The sequence below is a fragment of the Rhinopithecus bieti genome, unplaced genomic scaffold (assembly GCF_001698545.2).
Source record: "Rhinopithecus bieti isolate Rb0 unplaced genomic scaffold, ASM169854v2 scaffold_65372, whole genome shotgun sequence".
NCBI classification, from domain to species: domain Eukaryota; kingdom Metazoa; phylum Chordata; class Mammalia; order Primates; family Cercopithecidae; genus Rhinopithecus; species Rhinopithecus bieti.
The window spans coordinates 732,826-749,130 of NW_016825415.1; the positions used below are offsets into that span (position 1 = coordinate 732,826).

The 16,305-nt window shown below is 40.2% G+C and overlaps 1 protein-coding gene and 1 non-coding gene across 6 annotated transcripts in view; one reads left to right on the forward strand and one right to left on the reverse strand.

The window, feature by feature from the left end:
• TRNAE-CUC (transfer RNA glutamic acid (anticodon CUC)) lies at positions 1–72 on the reverse strand. The gene has a single exon. It is a non-coding gene; the product is annotated as a tRNA-Glu (tRNA).
• Positions 73–10,313: 10,241 nt separating this feature from the next.
• Positions 10,314–16,305, forward strand: part of NCOA7 (nuclear receptor coactivator 7) — a 151,966-nt gene continuing 145,974 nt past the window's right edge. For 3 of the 5 annotated variants that reach the window (XM_017863014.1, XM_017863013.1, XM_017863018.1), the window contains exon 1: positions 10,315–10,851. The gene's annotated coding sequence lies outside the window, so the exon portion shown is untranslated. Of the gene's footprint in view, positions 10,852–16,305 lie in introns of all 5 variants that reach the window. The other 2 variants (XM_017863015.1, XM_017863016.1) reach the window with 1 other exon arrangement.

Sequence of the window (16,305 nt, forward strand, 5' to 3'; positions counted from 1 at the left end):
TTCCCTGACCGGGAATCGAACCCGGGCCGCGGCGGTGAGAGCGCCGAATCCTAACCACTAGACCACCAGGGAACTTGGTCGACGTTTCTCTCTAAACTTACTTGCTGTTAAAAATCTGTATTTAGTTCCTCTAACCAGTAGGAGGTAGAGTATTGCGTCTAAGCCACACCTACTTTGTTCTTGCTCTGAGTCTATTTCCTGAAATCGAAGCAAATTCTCGGCGCCTTCCGCCAAGCTCCCCGATGGCCCGTTAAGGAAAACACCTATACCCTCCAAATCTAATCCTCTTCCGACTGCCATGCTGGAAAAAACATCCTGGAAATTCTCATTCTTTTACATAACATGGAAATCTCTATACCAAGACAAGTGTTGTCTGGACGCGTACTGTCCAGAGCCTTGTAATTTGCTTTATTATTTTATTAACCATTTTAGCCTCTCTTTCAAATCTAACGTCTGTCCCTCTCCGTCTTCCTTCGTTCTCTGTCACGCGGATGTTAAGTCCCTCTAAACATTTCACTAAATCTAACGATAGACTGCCACCCACTGAGAGCGTTTCTCGGTGAAGAGCCGGAGCGACCCCGCGCTGTCCTGGGTACAGAGCGCGTGCTCTACAAATGTGGGTGATGAAGGGCCACGTAGCCTCATAGCACGCGGTTCTATTTTATTTATTTGGTATACGCAGGCTAACGACGCTGGGAGAGCTGTGGGTGGTATGCTTAGTGAAGGATCAGGACATCTGCCCAAGGTTCCAAGCAAATCCTTCAGACCCGCTGTGTTTATTATCCTACTTTCCAAACTGTGTTATTATCTGGGCAATTGCTTCACTTCTCCGCATTATATACTAGACACGGCCAGGAAATGATGCAATTACCCAAGGAGTCAAGACACATTACAGCAGAGTCTTAATTCCGAAACTCTCATAAAGTAAATGCAGAGGGCAGTAAGATATAACTTAGCTTTGAAAGTGCCAGCCGTTACAGTTGAAGAAATCTAACCCAAGAGACTTCGCTCCGCTGCAAGATGGAAGGAGGCTTAAGTAAGACATAAATTTGTAATGAACTTGCTCACAACATCCGGCGCCACTGTGAGTTGCAGTCATCATCCATTACCACAAAATTAGGTGAGCCTGTGCTTGAATCTCATTTCTTTTTTTTTTTCCAGCAAATCAGAGACGAAGTTTAAATCATTGATATACTTTATCTGAAAATATGTAATAATATGAGAACAGGAAGATTTAAGGGGTTATTAAGATAATAAGATAGAAAATCATCAGAAGAAATTTCTACACTTCATTGTATTTTAAGTGGGACACTTCTTTCCTATCCCGAGGAATCTTAAATCAAGTTCAGTAGGTGGAGCTCTTACCTCTTAATTAAGGGGTTGCTAGACCTTAGCATTAGAGTATCTGGTTTTGAATAAAAAGATTAAGCAGATATTAGTTTAAATTTGTATAGGTTTAGTCACAATATTTTACACAAAGTACAAAAGGGTATGGTGAAAACCACCCTCCTACTCACTCCTTTCTTCTTCCTAGAAGTAACCAGTGTTACCAGCTTCTTCTATATCTCCCAGAAATAATCTACGCCCATACAACACGTATCTAGTTCATTTTCCTCCAACTTTTTGGTTTTGAAACATATCAAACCAACAGAAAGTTGCAACTGTAGTACAATGAACACACATATACCCTTCATCTAGACCAGTGCCTTCCAATTTACAGCTCCAGCAACTTGTGGCTATTAGGCACTAAAATGTAGCCAGTATGAATAGATATTCTGTAAATGTTGGATCCACACTGCACGTTTAAGCATTAGTATTTAAAAAAAGAAATGTAAAATATCGCATTAATACTTTTTACTTTAATTATATTTTAAATGAGAATAATTGGATATATTGGGTTAAATAAAATATTAAAATTAATTTTGCTTTCTTTTTACTTTTTTAATGTAGCTACTAGGATATTTAAAATTGTACATGTGCTTACATTATATTTCCATCTTACAGTACTGTTCTAGATACATCAATTATTAATATTTTCCATATTTGCTTTCTCTATTTTTTCCAGAACCATTTGAGGTTAGCTGCAGACAGCATGATACTTTATAATACATACTAAACACTTTATTATGCATCTACGAAGAGCAATCAGTATAATTATCATCTCAGGAAATTTAATTCCACATTGTCATTTATTATATGGTCAATAATCAAATTTTCTAGTTGCCCTAATAATCTCGTTTATAGTTTTTCTTGGATTATACCTTGCATTTAGTTGTCACCTGTCCGTAGTCTCCCTCCTTTAATCTGGAACAGTTTCCCCAAACTTTTTTCTTTTACATCATTGACCTTTTTGAATAGCGGAGTACAATAGTTTCAGAAAGTTCGCCAATTTAAATACTTCTTTTGGCAGGACAACTATCCTAAGTGATGTGTCTTTCTCAGTGCATTATATCAGAATGCACATAATTCCAGTGTATCACATTACATGGGTAATGGGTAAGTGTGGTAGGCAGAACCATGTCCGCTTCACCCCACAACCCCAGAGATGTCACTGTCCTAATCCCCAGAACATGTTGACATGTCACCTTACATGGCAAAAGGAACTTTGCGAATGTGATTAAGATTTTGAGATGGAGGAGATTATCCTAGATTACCTGGATGGGCCCCAAATCATCACAAACATTCTTATGAGTGAAAGAGCAGGGCAGAAGCATCAGGACAGAGTGATGTGATGTGCAAAAGACTCGTTTGGCCATTGCTGCCTTTGAAAAGGGAGGAAGGAGAACCACAAGCCAAGGAATGCAGGTGGTTCCTCTTCTCCCATAGGCTTCCAGACAGAAAGCAGCTCTGCCAACATCTTGATTTTAGCTCAGTGAGACTTATGTTGTGCTTCTGAACTACAGAACTGTAAGATAATAAATTTGTGTAGCTTTAAGTCCCTAATTTAGTGGCAACTTTTACGGTAGCAACAGGAAACTAATATAGTAAGTACTATCATTTGATTAAGATGTCTGCCATATTTCTCCATCATAAAGCTACCTTTTATAATCGTAATTAATTGGCAAATGTTGGAAAAAGCAAATATCAATGGTGGAAGTGATACTTTGAGACTGTAGACCATTCTGTTCCTCAGCAAACTTTTAGCCAATGGGTTTAGCATCCACTGATGATTCCACTGATGATCCTTGTCGGAATCAATTATTGCTACAGTGATGGCAAAATGGTGATATTTTAATTTTATCATTCTTCTGAAAAGAACTTTCCTTCCTCTCCTCCCTCTTTTTATTCTTTATTTAAGTTTTACATATCAGCCCGGACTCATATTCTTTTTTCTGTTTTAGTGAGTTTTTATTCAATGTGTTATATTCTGTTGCTGTCATTATTCATTTAAAACCTAAATTGTCCCAAATTCAGCCAGAAGGAGTCCATTCAAGCTGGCTTCTGTGTTCTTTTGGAATGTCCCTATACATTTTTGAGCACTTCTTTACTTTCAAGCACAACATGACCCAGGTACAGCCTGTATTTTATAACAGGAAGAATTAACATCTTCGTGAGTATATCTATTTTTCTTTAAGTTCCTTTTTAAATTTGTTTACACAAAGAGTATCATACTCTACATGGTTTTCTGTATTTTTTAATTAATATCTTTACAGGGTGTTCATTATTTAAATGGAGTTCCCTCATTGTTTTTGACAACTGCAGGGTAGGTATTCCACTGTACAGATATCTTACTAAAGCAGTTCCATATCATTGGGCATTTACATTGTTTACAACCTTCTACTGTTACCAAAGTACAGCCAAAAATAACCTTGGAACAACATAATTTAACATTTAGTTTTTATTAACTTGCCCACAAGTGATTCATCTTATAGAGTGCCAATTTCTGATTTGAAAATGCTAGAAGAAAAATCATGGTATCCAATTCATATTCAACTATCATTATAATTTATTTACAATTTTTCAATTTGATCTCAACCTGAGTCAGCTGTCCTTCTTTTGTTTATTAAGCTATTCATTCATTTGATAAACATTTATTGAATCTAATATATGTCAGGTACTACGTTAGACACCAAAGACAACACACTGAACAAAACAGTATCCCTGACCTTAAAACTTAGTCTGGTGGAGTTCAAGTAACCAAGCAATTATGGTATAATAAGAGAAATGTATCTTTATATTGTTTATTTAATAGATTAAAAATCCATCTTTTATCACATATACATGGAATATAAAATGGAATAGCTACACTAGAAAATAGTTTGGCAGTTTCTTAAAAAACTAAATATGCACTTACCATATGACTCAGCAAATGTACTCTTGGGCATTTATCCCAGAAAAATGAAAACTTATGTTCACATAAAACCTGCAAATGAATGTTCATAGCAGTAGCTTTATTCATAATAGCCCAAAACTGGAGATAACTGAAATGCCCTTCAATGGGTGAATGGTTAAGCAAACTATGGTATATCGATATGCCTTGGAATATTATCTGAAAAGAGAAGGAACGATTGATACATGTAATAAGTTGAATAGATCTCAAGGGAATTATACTGAGTGGGGAAAAAAGCCAATCTAAAAGGTACCATTTGATTCAATTTATATAGCATTCTTGAAATCATAGAGATGGGAGATTAGTGGTTGCCAGGAATAGGGATGTGGTGAAGAGGAAGATCAGTATGATTCTAAAGGAGTAGCTTGCGGGAGCCTCATGGTGATAGCTCTGTATTTTATTGTGGTGTTGATACAAGATATGATAACATTGCATAGAAACACACACACACACACACACACACACACACACAAAACATGCATGAACGTATGTGAAACTGGTGAAACCTGGCTGGGCACAGTGGCTCATGCCTGTAATCCCAGCACTTTGGGAGGCCGAGGCGGGTCGATCACCTGAGGTCAGGAGTTCGAGACCAGCCTGGCCAACATGGTGAAACCCCATCTCTACTAAAAGTATAAAAACTAGCCGGGCGTGGTGGTGGGCGCCTGTAATCGCAGTTACTCAGGAGGCAGAGGCAGGAGAATTGCTTGAACCCAGGAGATGGAGGCTGCAGTGAGCTGACACGGTGTCACTGCACTCCAGCCTTGGCAACAGAGTGAGACTCTGTCTCAAAAAAAAAGAAAAGAAAAAAAAAAAAACTGGTGAGATCTGAATAAGCTCTCAAGATTGTAGCAATGTCAATTTCCTGGTTCTGATATTGTAATAAAATTATGCAAGATATGCAACATGGGGAGAAAACTAGGAGGAAACACAGGACTTCCCTGTACATTTTTTGTAACTATTTATTAATCTGTAATTATTTCCCTATTAGTATATTCACTGTAAATTTCTTGTACCCAATAATACAAACCACCACCACATAATGTCACTTTTTTAGGGATTCCTTTCAAAATTTTAAATTATATTTTAGCACCAATGTTGTAGCAGCTTATTTGAATATGTTTTTCAGAAAGTGTAAAAACTATGTCACAACTTCTCAAGCTACTGAACAGACTATTTGTAGAAGAAATAAGACAACAGGAAATTGTTCAAAAGCAGATATTTTTTAATTAACTGTGAATAAAAGAAAAGGACAGATTTATTGGGCTAACTCTAAATAATCAGCCATAAGTATGAAATGATGATAGCTATGTGGACAACAATCCATTTCTATATACAGCAATATTTCTTTCTCAGTACACTCTGGTAGACTCCACAAAGGCCAAGGTGATTTCTACCTCCTCTTCAGATTTATAACAAGCCAAATGAAGCACTGAACATAGGTCTATCCACAAAAGGACACTTTTACATTTTTCTCAGAACTCAAGATATTATCATAATTAACCAGTAGACAAATGATCCCAGTTTGTGAAAATGAGCCACCACCTTCAATACTATTAAATAATAAACTCTCTTCTGCCTCTTTAGTTGCAGGATGGCTACTCGTACACCTCCACATATGATGATCAGTATTTGCCTCCTGTGTCTCAACCAGCCTGAGTCAAGTGTATGAAAAGAGGTGTTTCTCTCTGTGCTAGAGAAAGAAGGATAGGTTCACTAAAGAGTGAATTCTCTTGGTGCTAGTAGCCTAAGCTCATTACCTAATGCATAAAACTCGTCTCCTACACCTTTTGAGAGACCTTCTAAAGACATTTCAATATTTTCAGTAGCTCCAATGTCATTACTTAACCAGTTTTGAAACTACACTCAAAACTTAAAAATTTTGTTAAAGGGTAAGCAACTTCCAGATTCTTCTAAGTGACTTCATCCTGTTATTTATACATCACATATGTACATATCAATTCCTGTAATCAAGTAATTCTAAATTTGGGACAAAATACCATACATAATAATCATTATCTTTTTTTTTTTTTGTGATGGAGTCTGGCTCTGTCACCCAGGCTGGAGTGCATAAGTACGATCTCAGCTCAGTGAAACCTCTGCCTCTGGGGTTCAAGTGATTCTCCTGCCTCAGCCTCCCAAGTAGGTGGGATACAGGCGTGTGCCACCATGCCCAACTAAGTTTTCTATTTTTAGTACTGGCAGGTTTCATCATGTTGCCCAGGCTTGTCTCAAACTCCTGACCTCAAGTGATCCACCCACCTCGTCCTCCCTAAATGCTGGGATTACAGGTGTGAAAATAGGCCAGATGCAGTGGCTCATGTCTGTAATTCTAGCACTTTGGGAGGCCGAGGCAGATGGATTGCTTGAGACTGGGAGTTTGAGACCAGCCTGGGTAACATGGCGAAACTCCATCTCTACAAAAAATACAAAAATTAGCCGGGTGTGGTGGTGCATGCCTGTAGTCCCAGCTACTTGGGAAACTGAGGTGGGAAGATCACTGGAGCCGGGAGTTGGAGGTCGCACTCTAGCCTGGGTGACAGAATGAGACCCTGTCTTGGAAAAAAAAAAAAAAAAAAAGAATGTAAAAGAAAATACAGTGGCGCTCTAGATCAGCCAGAGACTCAGGACTCTTTCATTTGGGCAATGTTAGAGCAGTATTTGCCAATATTTTTAGAATTCTAGTTTCATGAGAAGTTACTAGTGTTGTGTTCAAAAACAGAAATACTAATCATGCTTCTTCATGACAAGAATTGTCTTTAGATAGATAGGTAAGAAAAATACCAAACACATTTGTAGGATTGCCACTGTTTGGCAATGTTTCTCTAAGCCCGCCTACCTTAGTCCTCTAGAAAATCACTTGGGAGAAATCCTGTTGCCTGAACCCAGAGATCCAGCTGCCTCCCACAGGTTCAGCAAAGCAAACAAATGGCAGAGTGAGTGAAGTGATCCTCCTCTTCTTCTTTTAAGAAAGGAAGGGATCTCTGCTCCTCTTATCTACTCCAAAATCTCATCATACAAAGGTTGTTTATTCCCGCAAAAGTTAAATGACAAACCCACCTAAATTATCCTACAACGACCTCTCTACCCTTCAACAGAGAAAGGCCAGTTTTCATATTTAAAAGAGGCCCTCACAGCCATAAAATCAGTGTAGTATTACATTCTTTCATTAATTCAGCATTTACCCAGTAACTTCCGCTAGCCAAGAAGAGTGAAAAGTGTTAGGGATACCATTTTTAAAAAGAACAACTTTATCATAATAAAGTATATTATTCTAGTAATACCTTTGATTGATGGCCACATTCTAGACTTTAAGAACCACTCAGGATTATCTCCTTTAATTCCTATATCCACCCTATAAAGTCGGTACTGTTGCCATTCTTTATAGATAAAGCATATCCTTTATGGATAAAGCAACTGAAGTTAAGTAGTTTACCCAAGGTCAGCACGTGGTAGAGCTGTAGTCTGAAGTCAGAGCCTGAATTACCGTGTTCTTAAGAAGTACACTTTCTACTGCGGTTTGATCTGTAGTATACTAAGATTTCCTAAATTATTTCATGTATTATATCTTATCTGCCAATTAAAATTTGACCTTTATTTAGGGCAGCACTGTTCAAAATGATTTTCTGCAATAATGAAAATGTTCTAGTCTGTGCTGTCCAAAAGCACAGTCTAGCCATAATTTAAATTTAAACGGCTACAAGTAGCTACAGTACTGGACAACACATATAAGGAATAGTTTCATGTCTTCTGATTTCTCTATAAAGCCAAGGCTTAGGTAAATGAGTTAATGGAAAGGAACGAGTGAAGAATCTTTAGGAAGAGTTTGTACTCCCTTAGCTGGGGAGCAGAATCTTTATTATATCAGGACTTTCAGTATAATAAAAATGTTATAAGAAGCATATGATACAGCATGCGGTCCTAGAGGAGTTCATAAAGATAGATTTTTAAATTCCTTACAGTATCTTTGGAAGACTGCCTTTTTTTTTTTTTTTTTTGAGATGGAGTCTCACTCTGTCACCAGGCTGGAGTGTAGTGGTGTGATCTTGGCTCACTACAACCTCTGCTTCCCGGTTTCTGGTGATTCTCCTGCCTCAGCCTCCCAGGTAGCTGAGACTACAGGTCCGCGCCACCACACCCAGCTATTTGTGTGTGTGTGTGTGTGTGTTTTTAGTAGAGACGGGCTTTCACCATGTTGGCCAGGATGGTCTCGATCTCTTGACCTCGTGATCTGCCCGCCTTGGCCTCCCAAAGCGCTGGGATTACAAGCGTGAGAAACCGTGCCTGGCCAGAAGACTGAAGTTTTATAATCAATGGTCACAACTTTAAAAATACATACTCAGTTATAGCTTTTTGTCTAATAAAAAAATCACTGCTTAATATATTTACAAAACATGGAGTCCATAGAGAGAAAAACAACAGGGTCCTCTTGGTAGTAAAAGGATGAGAAACAGTGACAACCTGTAAGTCAATGGACATTTCCTTCAGAGACTACATTCAAAACAAAAATTTTGTTAAAGAGTAAGCAACTGCCAAATTCTCCTCCTAAGTGACTTCATCCTGTTACTTATACATCAGATATGTACATATACATTCCTATCATCAAGTAATTCTAAATTTGGGAAAATATCATAAATAATAATAGTTATCTTTTGAAAATAAACTGGGGCTCTAGATCAACCAGAGAGTGTCAGGAAGCAGCCAAGTCATGCCCCACTGGGTGCTTCCTGGACAAGCGCAGTGCAGCTCCCACAGGACCTCACACCCAACCTTCAATTTGCTTAAAAGAACTATCTCAAAAAATCTTAGCTATTTAGTCACAATTTGTCCTTGCCATGGAACATGTTTTTCTTTTGCCTGATTTTTAATAGCCTTAGATTTCAAAATCATAAAAGCACTCATCAAAGAACTGTGAGAGCACCTCAGCTTCTCTGGAGATCTCAAACCATGTTCCTTTGATACAATGCAATCAACTCTTTATATTTTAGGAACCTAATTTTCCCTTACTAAATGCTAAATAATTTACAAATAACACAATGGCTACGGAAAAAAAAAATCCAACATCTTTACATTCAAATCCCAAAGATACAAACCTGACGTCTAAATTAATACGTGCTTAGTGCAAAATTGGACCATTATTCCACATTTGCAGTATAGTATAACATGACCACCTGCTACTGAAAGGCCAAAGCCACCACTGTTAACGCCTTGCTCCGCCTTCCGGAGAGTTTATTACAGCTTAAGCAGCTTCAACAACCCAGAGGAGGCCGCTATCTAGTTTATCTGTGTGGAAGGCCTGTGACACAGTTAACAGACTATTGTAGGCCCTTCCTTGGGATATTTTTCTGCGTATAAGAGTGAATGAACTCCACGGCCAGATCCTCCTAGTCATCTTGCAGTGCTGGTCATGGGACCGCAGAGGGAACAGCACCCAGCTGGGGATGGGGAGCTCACAGGCACAGGCCCCGCAGCTGATGCAAACCTTCCCCCTCCAAGGTTCTCTCGAGTATCTGCCAAGAGTCGGCTGGAGGGCCCAACTGCTATGTTCCTATTGCCTTAATGACTGCAATTTGGCAGCAACCAGGATGCTGTACCGGGAACGGGAGGGGGAGGAGATGGTGGGCCCCTCTGCTAAATGCAACGCCGGAAGGGGCAGAAGGATGAATTTATTGTGGCCATCGGTCCCGAGCTGGAAGGAAAGTCAAAGGGCTTTAAAACTGGGCAGACGCTCTAACTCCTGCTCTGCTGTCAAAGCCTTACTTCCCAGGAAGAGTAGGGGCTAAGGCGGGCCAGCTCTAAGGGGGATGCTGCCCGGGGTGAGGTAAGAGGACCCCGCTAGGTGCCACTGCCAGGCGGCGGTTCGCTGGGGTAGCAAGGCGCCGGGACTCGGGAGGCGCCACAAAGGGCCGAGGCCTGCGGAGGCCGCGCGCGCAGCTCTCCGGGGCGGAGCCGCCGGGCTAGAGGCAGCGGAGGCTGCAGCAGCCGCGGGTAGCCGGAGTGCCCAGCCTCCCAGCTCGGAGGTCGCGGCGGGCAGGGAGGATGCAGCAATTGCAGCCCGAGCAGCGGAGCCCGGTCGCCGAGCTCCCCGGCCCCCGCAACCGCGGTGGGGCGCAGCGCGCGCCACGGACCGGGCGGAGCTAGAGGCGGGCGTCTGCACAGTATCGCGCCACCCGCGGCTCCCCGCCTTCGGCCGGGTTCGGGAGCCCGTCGCTGCCGATGCCCTGACGGTGGGCGCAGCTGCGTGGCTGGCGAGGCGTCGCGCGTGGGGAGAGGCCTAAGACACCCCGACTGCGGCGGCTGCGCCCACGCGATCGGGTCGCGGGGCCCCGCGGGCGCGCGCCTCGGAGCTCCCGCCTCCTCCCCTTGCTCCTCCTTGGCGTACGGTCCTCCCCTGACCCCTCCTTCCACCCGCCGAGAGGATGCGCTCCCCGGCGCCCAGCAGCAGAGGCCACCGCTGCCAGAAATGCATGCGTCTGATCCCCTTCTCCCGGACCCTAGGAGCCGGCGCCCCCGCCCTGTAGGTAGGTGGTGAGGCTGGGCCCAGCCCTCGCCGCTGCCCGCTGCTGATGCTGCCGCCGAGAGGCCGCGGGCAGGGTCCAGGACCAGCCAAACTTGCCTCCCGCGGGGGGCTCGGTGGAGCGCTCGGAGGTGTGCTAATGGCGCTGGGCGCAGCCCCCTGTGAACCTGAAAACCTCTGCTTGAGCTCGGGAGGCCGAGCGGGGCGAAGGAGAGCTTGACCCTTCCCCGCCAACCCCCTGGGGGCTGTGGGGGTGCGCGCCCCGTGGTGCGGGAGTGGGGAGGACAGGTTGGCATGGGGCTTATTTGGGGAGAAGACCGTTGGATTTTCAGCAGCTCAGGTGGAAATATGTCACTGTGTTTTTCCGGCTGGATTAGCAGATGCGTTCTTCCCGTCTTTCTAGCCAAAACATGTAGACAGGCAAAGGGTTATATTAGCGGCATGTAGAAGTCGCTGTGGATTTTTGTGTATTTCAGAGCTAGTTGGTTGGTATATAAAACCGATGGTGCAAACCCTTACCAGCAACACGTTAGGGCCAGTTTAAAGAAGGTCCTTCTAGAAGTCATTATTCGGGAGATCGATGAGGCTGGGGGATATTGTTGTGCTGCGTATTTAGGAGCCTCTGCTTACGTGAAGGGATGTGTTTTAAGAGTGGCAACTTTGATACAGGTGTCGGGAGTTGAGATTCTGCTGGAAGGATGTACCGGGTCAGCCAGCAGAGGCAGCCTTGTGCCCAGCCTAACTTCCAACGCGGTGTTATGCTCTGTATTTCTTAGAAACTGGTTATCTGTGAATGATTTTCCCCTCTAGGTGTAAAGTTTATACATCAGAGCTTTTGGCAAGATTCTCTCTTCCCAGGCTATCATTTTTTATTTTATATTCAGCAATAAGGTTTAAAGTTTTGAAAAATGCGTCACTGTAAGCTCCAATTTTATAGTCACTTAGGTATAGAAATTTGGAGAAGTGACTCAGTATAAGCTCAAAAAGGACAGAATCTTGAATCTCTCTTTTAAATCCTATAATCTTCTGCATCTTATGCAGAATAAGTGCTCATTAGTTATTTGTTGAATGAATGAACTATGTTTCAAGCTTTCATCTAAAAACCACAATTTAGAATCACAGAATTGTTCTGTGGCTGGTGAAATTTAATTGGATTTCAAAAATTGCTTCTTCGTATAAATAGTCAAACTCAGTTATTTTAACATTTATATTTCAATTCTGACATTTTTAGGACCATATGCTGTCTTTCTGTAATGTGTCATTAAGGTTATGAGGTAATTCTCCCCAACTCCTAAGTTCATTTCGTGTCTAAGCTTGCAAAATTTCCAGTCTCATTGGTAATCATGCCTACTTCAACTGTGCTCTCAAACACAATTTAAAAAGTAAAAGTCGTGTTTCAAAGAAAATTCTAAGTTACCCCAGAGGAAACAATGATTTGGTTAATAAGTGATGTATTAACTTGTTTTAGAGTTGAGTTTTTCTGGTTTGATCTAATTATCATGTCCTTTATTACAGGCAAAAGTAGAAACAAAACATTTAGAAGTGTCTGTGATTCTTAAATGATTCAAAATGTAAGATATAGATGCACAATTTAAACTCTTTTCTCCTCAGTATAGAAACACATCAGTTTCCAAATTTGACAGCCAGGGGATTGTGAAATGAGGGTTTGGAAGATACACTGGAAGATAACTGCTTTAAAATGTTATATCTTTTGAAAAGAAAAGAAAACAAGGTTAACTGCATCACATTTTATTTGCTTTATTTTTACACTGTGATATTTTCTGTTTGGATTTCATTTTTTTTCCATCACATGAATTTCATGAGTCAGTGTGAACTTCTTTCGATCTCTGCTTAGCAATATTATCTGGGTGCGCTCCCAGATTTTCTTTCTGACATTTTAATGCATCTTTACCCTCTTCACTTCATATTACCCAAATGACTTATTTTTACACAATATGGTAGGCCATACTTTATTACTATTGCTTCTCCAACCTACTTATTTTCTTCCTAGATGGATAAGGAAACAAAACTTTTCTATGAAAGGTAACAAGACTGCAGGAACCAACAGTGAGAAAGAACTTATGAAAAAAATTAATTTGTTATGATTTATTAAAAGAAATCCTAAATTCTCTCCTGTAAAAAAGATAATTACATTTTATACTTCTTAAATTTGTAACTCAGGGTATTGAGCAATTAATTTACCTGACTCTTCCTTGCACACTAAGCTTTTCAAAAAAGCCCTCCCCTTTGGTTACAGTAAGCTCTCTTTACCTTGTTACTTATAAGCACTTATGTGTTCATTTTACACGTAGGAGTTGAGCCTTTAACTGCTCAGTTTAACTGTTATTACTTTGGCCTTGGAATCACAGTCAAATAAAAGCTCTAATCTCAGATTCGAAGAGGTATTTTTCTCTTGTGTGTCCTGCATCCAAATGCGCAGTGCCTCTTGGATTGGATGTTTCTCTTTTGGGTCCTACCTCCTGATCCCCCAGCACTCCGCCTCCATAAGCACCACCAGAATGCAATCCAAGACCTGGATTTCCTCTTCTTTCTCTATCTTCCTAAAGGCTGTATTTTAGAAACCTCTATTCCTTTCTTGCTAAATGCCATTTACCATTGTTTTTAAAATCCCAGTCCATAATTTTTTGTTTGCTTAAATTCAACAGGATCCACTCAATTCACTTGTGCTGGAATCAAAATTGTTGATTGCAGAAAAAAATATACAGCAGTAAATTTGTTTGACCTTGAATTTCAGATATAGGGTACATGAAGAATAATTGTTGTCTACTGGTCTCCCCTCAACAGTGATACAAAATGCATTTGTTTCTGCACATGCCAGAGAATGTGAATTTTCTGTTGCTAAATTTGATCAGAAGCTTAATTGAGAGAAATGATGTTTATGGGGGGTTGGCTGAACAAAAGCCATGATGTCAACCTATTCCCTTCCAATACTAGCTGTTGGACCAGGAGTCTACCCAGATCTTCAGAATCTGTACTTTGGTACCTTGTTTTACATTCTTAACACACACCCCCTCCATATGCCCACACTGAGGGATTTTATTAATACAGTTGGAGGAAAATTACTATAATGTTACTTTAGAAATGTGGTTATGATCATGGTTCTTTCTATAGTTCCTGTTTGAAGACTCATGCAAGAAATTCCTTTTAACTTTAAATGCCAAAGAAAAACTTTACTTACCCTGAACAATTTGTGTGTGTGTGTGTGTGTGTGTGTGTGTGTGTGTGTGTGTGTTGTCTTTTCATATGCAAAATGAGAATCAAATCATTGGTTATATTTCCCTTTCTAACTTGGCAACTAGGAAATGAACAGTCAAATTTGCAACTGAATTTTAATAATCATATAAAAATTCATAACCTAATATCAATATTCTGTGTTTCCCTATGGTCTTGAGCTTCTGTTCTACCTTGTTTTTCTTGATTCTGATGTTTATGTAATTATACTTTTCCATTTGATTGAATTATATTCTTTTAAGATGACTCATATCCTTTGTGGAACAAGGCAGATTATAAAACATAAAACCAAATAAATGAAAACATTGCACAATTGATCTCTGGACACAGTATGTTTTTGATGAACAAGTTTAATTGGTTACATTAAATATTTTGAACAAGAATTGCAAATTTAGTGCATTTGAACTTAGCCAAATGGAAAACAATGTTACATAGTTTTACAAAACTTTTTTTTAAACTCTTGCATTTATATTCACTCATTACTAATTTGAAATTAATAAAGCCATTCAATTTAAGTCAATTATATTTGGAGTACCTGCCTTAAATGCTATATAGGTTGAACAGGAGTTTCAATAGAATAACGTCATTTTTAGCCAAAGGGCCTAACTTAGCATAACACTCACCAGAGTGGATCAAAAATCTGACCTTCACATCATATCCTTTGTGGAACAAGGCAGATTATAAAACATAAAACCAAATAAATGAAAACATTGCACAATTGATCTCTGGACACAGTATGTTTTTGATGAACAAGTTTAATTGGTTACATTAAATCATACATCAGTGATTCGTGTGATTTATTCTTGTTTTAATAAATCATAGAGTCTTCTCTGAGCCTCTGTTATTTACCATGAAATCTAAAAGATTGAGCTCCTGGAGTTAATTCTTCATACTGATGTTTTGACATCTAATTGTTAAGTTGGTTGAATTTACCCAGATAACCCAGTATTTACATCGACATGATAAGTTGAGCTTGATGTATTTATCACCACGGTAAGCAGAAAGATCGGCCTTTCTCAAGGGTCAGTCATTCGTACAGTCTGGTAGCCTTTGACATAAAAATGATCTGAATTCAAAAGTGCAACTTAAAACATAAGAGGGCAGCCTGGGCGACAGAGCGAGACTCCGCCTCAAAAAACAAACAAACAAACAAAAAAAAAAACAAAAAAAAACATAATGGGGTTTGGAGGGGACCTGGGCAGGTTTTACATAGAGGCATCTCATTCTGATAACCTTCATGTCTTTTTTAAAATTTATTTTTAGAATAGGTAGTATCCTCATGGTTCAAAAGGTATGAATAACTCTAGAGTGAAAGTACTCCCTCTCATACTCATTCACCTGTCACCCATTTCACTAATCCACAGGTAACCAGTGTTAGTTAATCGATAATCTTCTAGTGACACTTTATGCATATGCAAGCAAATATAAACATGGAAGCTGCTCATTTTCTCTCCTAACTTGTCTCTAATTCACTCTGTTCCATTCCCACTGCTTCTGTTTTGCTCCTTAGATGCCTTGGACTGTTGTCTGTATTCTGCCTTGCTCTGCATTTCAGCCGTCCCCATTTCAGCAGGCTGTCCTTCTAAACTTCCCCCATCAGACCATCTAAAACATTTCCATCATACACGGGAAGGAATCTGCACATCTTACCCTGGTCTCTTGGACCCTGAGAGATTCATCTCCTGTCTCTATCCCTCCTTGTCATGCGTTTTACCCACAGTCATTCTTAGCTAAGTCCCCTTGACCCATTTCATAGACCCATAAAAAACCTGATGGAAATTCAAGTTGTTACCATGCACAGCAAATACCATATACCTACATATCCTTGTTTGTGGATCCCCAAGTTAAAAATGTGTGTTTTAGAAATACAAAACGAATTGGCACTTTGTGCACATGGATAGAGTATGATTGTTCTTCTCCACGCTTTTCCCTCTGCTTGGAACATGCTGTCCAATTTTCATGAGCAAGCCACACTCATTTCTGGTGTCATCTCTAGGGGCGTTTCTTAGCTGAGATTCTGTAAACTCATGGAGCCTTCCACATGTAATTAGTGTCCCAAGTAGGCTTCCATACTAGGAATAATTTTCCATACTAGGAATAATTTTCTATATTAGCTGTGTTATAGCTGATAGCTATACTTTGCTTCTAGCAAAATTGATGTTCTGGTAAAACTTAACAATGATTTTGGATAGTATGTAAGATTGGT